This window comes from Salvelinus sp. IW2-2015, unplaced genomic scaffold, assembly GCF_002910315.2.
Source record: "Salvelinus sp. IW2-2015 unplaced genomic scaffold, ASM291031v2 Un_scaffold9157, whole genome shotgun sequence".
Classification (NCBI taxonomy): domain Eukaryota; kingdom Metazoa; phylum Chordata; class Actinopteri; order Salmoniformes; family Salmonidae; genus Salvelinus; species Salvelinus sp. IW2-2015.
In genome coordinates, this window is record NW_019950416.1 from 221 (window position 1) to 8,251 (window position 8,031).

At 48.3% G+C, this 8,031-nt stretch overlaps 1 long non-coding RNA gene across 1 annotated transcript; it reads right to left on the reverse strand.

Moving 5' to 3' along the window:
• Positions 1 to 5,021: 5,021 nt before the first annotated feature.
• Positions 5,022 to 6,284, reverse strand: LOC112079708 (uncharacterized). Its single transcript, XR_002896029.2, has 3 exons — positions 6,201 to 6,284; positions 5,693 to 5,768; positions 5,022 to 5,508 (listed from the first exon to the last, which is right to left on the reverse strand). It is a non-coding gene; the product is annotated as an uncharacterized lncRNA (long non-coding RNA).
• Positions 6,285 to 8,031: the final 1,747 nt, after the last annotated feature.

An 8,031-nucleotide genomic window follows, 5' to 3' on the forward strand; every position in this document is an offset into this window, starting at 1 on the left:
TTTCTGGTTTGGGAATGTTGTAATCGTTGCTGTGGGTACGACTCGTCAATGCCACTTCCTGAATGGACTCGCTCACCGAATTCAGCATATTCGTCAATATTGTTGATTGGACGCGATGCGGAAACATATTCCAATCCGCGTGATCGAGACAGTCTTGAAGCGTGGATTAAGATCTGTCGGACCAAGCGTGAAGACCTAGAGCGCGGGAGCCTGTTGTGTTGAGTTGTCTGTTTGTAGGCTGGAATCAACAAAGATGAGTCTGTGGTCAGCTGTTTCCGAAGGAGGGCGGGGGGGGCCATTATATGCGTCGCCGGAATTCAAGTATAACAATGGCTCTAGGGTTTTTCCAGCCACTAGGTAGCACAATCGAATGCTGATGATACTTTAGGAGTTATTGTTTTTTAGTTCAAGCCTTGTTAAAATCGCCGCCAGCTACGATGATGCAGCCTCAGGGTGTGTTGGTTTCCAGTTAAAAGAGTCATGAAAATCGGTTAGGGCCATCGCATGTGTCTGCTTGGGGAAATATATACCGCTGTGTATATGATTGAGAGAATTCCCTTGGGAGATAATGCGGTCGACATTTGATTGTGAGGAGTTCTAAGATCAGGTGACAGAATGACTTGAGTTCCTGTGTTTTTGTTATGATGATCACACCCATTCTCGTTAATCATAAAGGCATATTATCATGTTCTTGTAGCTTTGTTTAGTGTTTTCGTCTCGTTACCTTTAAGTAAATCATAATGTTATTTCACAAGCTGCCGTTTGGTCCGATTCCATGCTCCTCCTAGACCGAGGAGGAGAACATCGGTTACATCATGATGTTTTATAATTAACTCACACCAATTCTGAACCATTGACTCTTTTTTTGCTCTCCTTTAAATTCGAGGTTTTCTAGGTGTGAGTGAGCTCTGACAGTAGGTCGAGTCATAGACACTGAACCTTGTATCACCACCTGTACTCTGAAGTAACCCGCACCCTCACTAAACATTGGTACAAGAACGCGACAACATCTGAGAGGAAAGAACTCCACCCAGTACAAAGACCCAGTCTCACGTAAACAGTAAGAAGCAGCTACTACTGTGCTGTAAAAGCCAGTGAGGATCTCCACTCTCTGCGTTGTGCAGTGTTTTTTAAGAGACATATCGACATTTATCGTGGGGGGGCTGGTTCCCAAAGGTTTTAATAATTTTTCACATGGACCCTCCCTTGTACTGTAAATAAATTGACACACCCTCCCCCCCTCATAGAGATAACTCAAGTAATGTTTACGACCTACAAATTAAGGCGGAAAACATAACTGTAGCGACCCTGCCATTATAAACTGACCTGTTTGACTTTGCCATTTTCGAGCCTGCTTTTTGTGGCCTATGAATCCGATGCCACGTCAGGGCGATACGCGGCGCGAAGTTTGAGGGTCGCCGACCCACAGACAGACTCACCCTGCCTGTTACCTTTAACACTGCGATCATAAACAAAAATATATGCAACAAAGTTCTACACAACAGGTTTTCTGCACCAATGCAGCACACAACCAAATAAACAAAGCATACCGACTACCTTGTATCTTACCCAGATTGAAGGCTTGACAGAGAATACATCCCTCCCTACCTTGTTGTCCTTACCCAGTATTGAAGCTTGACAGAGAGAATACATCCCCTCCCTACCTTGTAGTCTTACCCAGTATTGAAGGCTTGACAGAAATACATCCCTCCCTACCTTGTAGTACTTACCCAGTATTGAAGCTTGACAGAGAACACCACCACCTCCTACCTTGTAGTCTTACCCAGTATTGAAGCTCTGACAGAGAACACATCCCTCCCTACTTGTAGTCTTACCCAGTATTGAAGGCTTGAACAGAGAACACCATCCCTCCCTATCCTGTAGTCTTACCAGTATTGAAGGCTTGACAGAGAACACCATCCCACCCTACCTTGTAGTCTTACCCAGTATTGAAGGCTTGACAGAGAACACATCCTGCCCCTACCTTGTAGTCTTTACCCATATTTGAAGGCTTGACAGGAGAATACATCCCCCCTACCTTGTAGTCTTACCCAGTATTGAAGGCTTGACAGAGAACACACCCCTCCCTACTGTGTAGTCTTACCCAGTATTGAAGGCTTGACAGAGAACACATCCCTCCCTACCTTGTAGTCTTACCCAGTATTGAAGCTTGACAGAGAACACATCCCACCCTACCTTGTAGTCTTACCAGTATTGAAGACTTGACAGAGAACACATCCGCTCCCTACCTTGTAGTCTTACCCAGTATTGGAAGGCTTGACAGAGAACACCCCCCCTACCTTGTAGTGCTTAACCAGATGAAGGCTTGACAATCTCTGAATGTCATTAAACGTTTTGGTGTTTCAGTAACCAGATGTCTCTTTCCGTTCATTAAATGTCTGCAGCTCAGTGTGGATTGACTGATTGATTGTTATTTGGCAGTAAAAAATATAAATATTTTTTAAGTGATTCAGGATTGCACAATAAAGTCGGGAAATTATTTCCATGTGTCCATATTTTTACATACAATACATATACAATTGTATAAATTGTAGGATACCTGCGCCAACTCCCCATGCATACCGTGCGAGTGCGAGAGTACGGGCAGACACCGTGTTATGCGGTAAAGCGCACGGTGTCTCCTGTACGTGTTGCTTAGCCCGTGCGGGTTATTCCACCTCCCCGCACTGTGCAGGCTAGATGGGCATTGAGCAGTGCCATGAAGCCGCTCAACGCGTCTGGTCTCCAGTGCGTCTCCTCAGGCCGGCATACATGGCACCAGCCTTACGCATGGTGTCCCCTGTTCGCCAACACAGCCAGTGCGGGTTATTCCACCTCCCCGTACTGGTCGGCTACGGGGAGCATACAACCAGGTAAGGTTGGCAGGCTCAGTGCTCAAGGGAGCCAGTACGCCTGCACGGTCCGGTATTTCCGACGCCACCTCCCCGCCCAGCCCAGTACCACCAGTGCCTACACCACGCACCAGGCTTCCAGTGTGTCTCCAGGCCCTGTTCCTCCTCCACGCACTCCCCTATGTGCGTGTCTCCAGCCCGGTACCACCAGTTCCGGGCCACGCCACAAGCCTCTGTGCGTCTCCAGTGTCCTGTGCGTCCTGTTGCTGCTCCCCGCACTAGCCTTAAGGTGCGTGTCTTTAGCCTGTACCTCCAGTTCCGGCACCACGCACCACGCCTATAGTGCGGCCTCAGCCAGCCAGAGTCTGCCGTGCTGCCCAGCGCGCCTGAGCTGCCCGTCTGCCAGCCGTCTGAGCTGCCCGTCTACCAAGCGCCGCATGGCTGCCTCTTGTTGAGCCTCGCCGCCCGTCTGTCCTGAGCCTTCAAAGCCCGCCCTCTGTCCTGAGCCTTCAAAGCCGCCCGTCTGTCCTGAGCTTTCAAAGCCGCCCTCTGTCCTGAGCTTCAAGCCGCCCGTCTGTCCTGAGCCTTCAAAGCCGCCCGTCTGTCCTGAGCCTTCAAAGCCGCCCGTCTGTCCTGAGCTTTCAACCGCCCGTCTGTCCTGAGCTTTCAAAGCCGCCCGTCTGTCCTGAGCTTTCAAAGCCGCCCGTCTGTCCTGAGCCTTCAGAGCCGTCCGTCCAGTCAGGAGCCAGAGCCGTCCGCCAGACAGAGCAGCTAGAGCCGTCCGCCAGACGAGCAGCTAAGCTCCGCCAGCCGAGCCGCTAGAGCCTTCCGCCACCAGGAGCAGCCAGAGCCTTCGCCAGACAGGAGCAGTCCAGAGCCTTCCGCCAGACAGGCAGCAGCAGAGCCTTCGCCAGACAGGAGCAGCCAGAGCCTTCCGCCAGACAGGAGCAGCCAGAGCCTTCCGCCAGACAGGAGCAGCCAGAAGCCTTCCGCCAGACAGGAGCAGCCAGAGCCTTCCGCCAGACAGGAGCAGCCAGAGCCTTCCGCCAGACAACCAGAGCAGCAGCCCAGTGCCAGTCATGAGCTGCCCTCCCAGTCATGAGCTGCCCTCCAGTTCATGAGCTGCCCTCCAGTCATGCGAGCTGCCTCCAGTCACTAGCTTGCCACCACGTCCGGAGCTACCCGTCAGTCCGGAGCTACCCGTCAGTCCGGAAGCTACCCGTCAGTCCGGAGCTACCGTCAGTCCGGATATACCCGTCAGTGCCGAGATACCCCTCCGTCCAGTGGCACCCTCTGGGATGGTCTTCAGTCCGGGACTTGCTACAAGGGTCGCCGCTCCAGAGGCGCCACCAAAGCGGGGGTAGTGACTATGGTGGAGGGGGTCCACGTCCCGCACCCGAGCCGCCGCCATAGGAAGGCCCACCCGGACCCTCCCCTTCTGTGTCAGGTTTTGCGGCCGGAGTCCGCACCTTTGGGGGGGGGGGGGGGTACTGTCACGCCCTTGCCTTAGTTATCTTTGTTTTCTGTATTATTTTTAGTTAGGTCAGGGTGTGACAGGGGGGATGTTTGTGTTTTGTCTCGTCTTGGGTGGTTGTATTGTATAGGGGGGTTTTGTTGTGTATGGGGTTGTGTTCAGTAGAGAGGTTTAGGAAAGTCTATGGTTGCCTGGTTTGGTTCTCAATCAGAGACAGCTGTTTATTGTTGTCTCTGATTGGGAGCCATATTTAAGGCAGCCATAGGCTTTAGGTGATTGTGGGTAATTGTCTATGTAGAACGTTTGTAGCTTTTGTATTGCACTTACGTTTTGTAGCTTCACGGTCGTTTGTTTCGTTTTGTTATAAGTGTTCGTTTCGTGTTTCACTCGTCTCTATTAAAAGAGAATGTATTTTTCACACGCTGCGCCTTGGTCCAATCATTATCCTCAAGACGATCGTGACAGGCATTGTGTTGTGTTACAAAAATGCTAATTTTAGAGTGGCCTTTTATTGTCCCTAGAACAAGGTGCACCTGTATAATTTTCATGCTGTTTAATTAGCTTCATATGCCACACCTGTCAGGTGGATGGATAATCTTGGCCAAAGTGAAATGCTCACTAACAGGGATGTAAACAAATTTTTGAACACAATTTTAGAAAAATAAGATGTTTGTGGCAATGGAAAATGTCTGGAATATTTTATTTCAGCTTATGAAACATGGGACCAACACCTTACTTGTTGGGTTTATATTATTGTTCAGAATACATAGAGACATATTACAGAGTATAACAATCCGAAGAACAATCCGAAGGGAATGAAGACGGCTGCAGCTCAAAGATGAGGGAGCACTGGGAAAGAAATGCCGGCAGGTTTCAGGATCCCCAGCATAGCGCTCCGGAGGAAGTAAGCGGGGTTCTCAGGAAGCCGTGGTAGGCTGTACAAAATCACCACTTGGAGGGGGATTACTGAGCGTGTCCGGGAGGTCTCCGTTGTGGCATGCTGCTTGAAAGATAGTCCACGGAATTGCTCCAGTAATGTTTTGAAACCCTGGTCATGACTTCCCGCCAGTGTATGGAGTCCTTCCATAAGGTTCTGGAGTAGCTCCTCATGTCTTCCAATGGTGGCTCCATGCATAGAGACAGTGTTGTGGAGCTGGTCCGAGTCTGCTGGGTCTGTCATGGCTAGTTTTTGGTGCCAGACAACACGACAAGGAAGAATTCAATTTACCGGACATTTTATGGATGTTGGCCTAATGAGCCACATTCACATATCCTTAAAACAGCCTATAACAAATTGTATTAAGATACGCATTTTATTGTTAGATTATAGGAGTGACTCTGGTAGGCCAGAAACAGTCTTACTCACCTCAAGTTCAACTGTCAGAGTCAGTAGGAGCGACGGGGTGCACTGCATTCAAGTCATATGCCTTCAGTAGCTGAAACTTAATAATAGCCACACCATACCAAACCTTCACAAATGGTTATAAACTTTATTAGGATAATATCAAAAGAAAGTCAAGCCATTGTTTACAGAGAAAATACGAATAGAAGAGTCAATGTAAACCAGGAAAAAATTGCACTACCCTCCCCTGTGCACACCAGAAAACCACACAACCCTCCTCAAAGCAAAATAAATTGTTTGACAACTCTCCCCCAGTAAATTTCAATCTGTCCCTAATACATCATTGTAACGGTTCTCCTCTTCCTCTTCATRCGAAGAGGAGGAGCATGGATTGAACCAAGATGCAGCGTGATACTTAGACATGATATTTATTTAGACACGACAAAACAACGAAGACAAAAAACGAACTATACTTGAATTAACTAACAAAATAACAAAACGAATGTAGACAGACCTGGACGTAAAAACTTACATGTAACACGAAGAACGCACGAACAGGGAAATGACTACATAAAAACCGAACGAACAAAATGAACAAACAAACCGAAACAGTCCCGTATGGCTATGGTGCAACATAGACAGAACACTAACACAGGAGACAACCACCACAAAACAAACAATGTGACCCCACCTACCTATAATATGATTCTCAATCAGAGGAGATGAAAACCACCTGCCTCTAATTGAGAACCATATTAGGTACCCAAACCAACATAGAAACAGAAACATGACTGCCCACCCAAACTCACGTCCTGACCAGCTAACACATACAAAAACTAAACAGAAAACAGGTCAGGAACGTGACAATCATTGTACAACTGTAACTGTTTAACTGTGATTTGGTTTCACTCTGTAAATATCAGAACTTTTAGCATTTCTAGAAATAACTGAGAATATAATCCAGTTGACCTCTTGTTATGTCACTGTGTTTTCAGGTGTCGATGGTCAGAGCTGCAGCAGAGTGACTTACACCAAGAGGAGAATCGTGTTCTTAAAAGGGGTCAACAGTGGACATTCCTTGTACTATATGTTGGTTGTTATATCAGTCAAATCATCACCTTTTGGTTTAGTCCTAAACGGAGTGCTAGTTGGACTAATAAGTTGACACCTGAATACTAACACAGACCCAGGGTATTCAGGTCTGTGTGAGAGTACACTGGAACATAACAAGAGGTCCCTCTCACCTGAGAACTCAGATCTGAGAAGAGGAGGACTCAGCTGAGTATCGCTTCACTTTTAAAATTACAACTTTTGAATGGGTCATAGTTGTTCCCAGGAAACTAGTCTGTCTGTCACAGGCAATACTACCATGTATGATACAACTGTAAATCATATTGAATCGCTTAGACAGGAGAAATAAATATGACCATCTCCGTTCGACTGCCTAACGCGTGAAGTGAAATGGCCTAGCTATGTTAGCGGTGGTCCCAGAGCCCGATACGCATACCGCAGCCATTTCACAGCATCGGTGATACAGTCAGCTTGCATTCTGGTAAACCTTAGACAACGTAGAGTCGTTCACACCGTGTCGCTCTTTGACCACAAGACGGCGGCGTAAGGAGTGAGTGGCTTGCGCAGGCGTTTTGAGCTGCGCGCATGACGTTAGTGGTACACAGAAGAGAAAAAATGCGCCCTGGGATGGTAACGACGCTTCTGTGAGACCCGAAGGTCCCGAATAAGATAATAGTTGCAATGCGTGAGCCATGGTTGCCAGGAGCGGTCTCCCATGGTCAGTATCGGCCGGGACTCCGGTCCGCGAGATCGGGCCTGCAGAGGCAGCCGAAAAAGGGAACCGCCAAAGAAAGCAGTGTGACCGGGGGACGGTCGCTAAAGTTATACTGTTACATTAACACCAGATAGGGCGCTGTTCTGGTGGGTATATGTATAGCATAATTCCCTGTTTCAGGTCCTGCTATAGGGATAAGCAACAAGCGAATAATCCCGGACACATGCTGGGCAATCCTGGCGTGCCCCCGCGAGATCACAAGCCAGGCAGCTGACACTGACCAGATGTTAAGCTACCACCAAATTGTACATACCTGGACTGACCAAAGCCCCGAGGCGCCTACATTTAAAGCCGACAAGACACGGAAAAGGCGTCTTGATGAGCCTCCAACCCTAAAGCGCGCTTCACACAAGCAATAACTGCGTCCAGCACTGAAGATACCCTGAAGTCAAGTTGGTCATCTGGTACACTTAACCTCGCTTCTAGTGTCTAGAACACCATGAGCCTCTCACTCAAGTCCTGCCAGATCCGTAGAGTAGTCATACAAGTTCATCTATCTCGATACTCTTCTCTTCTT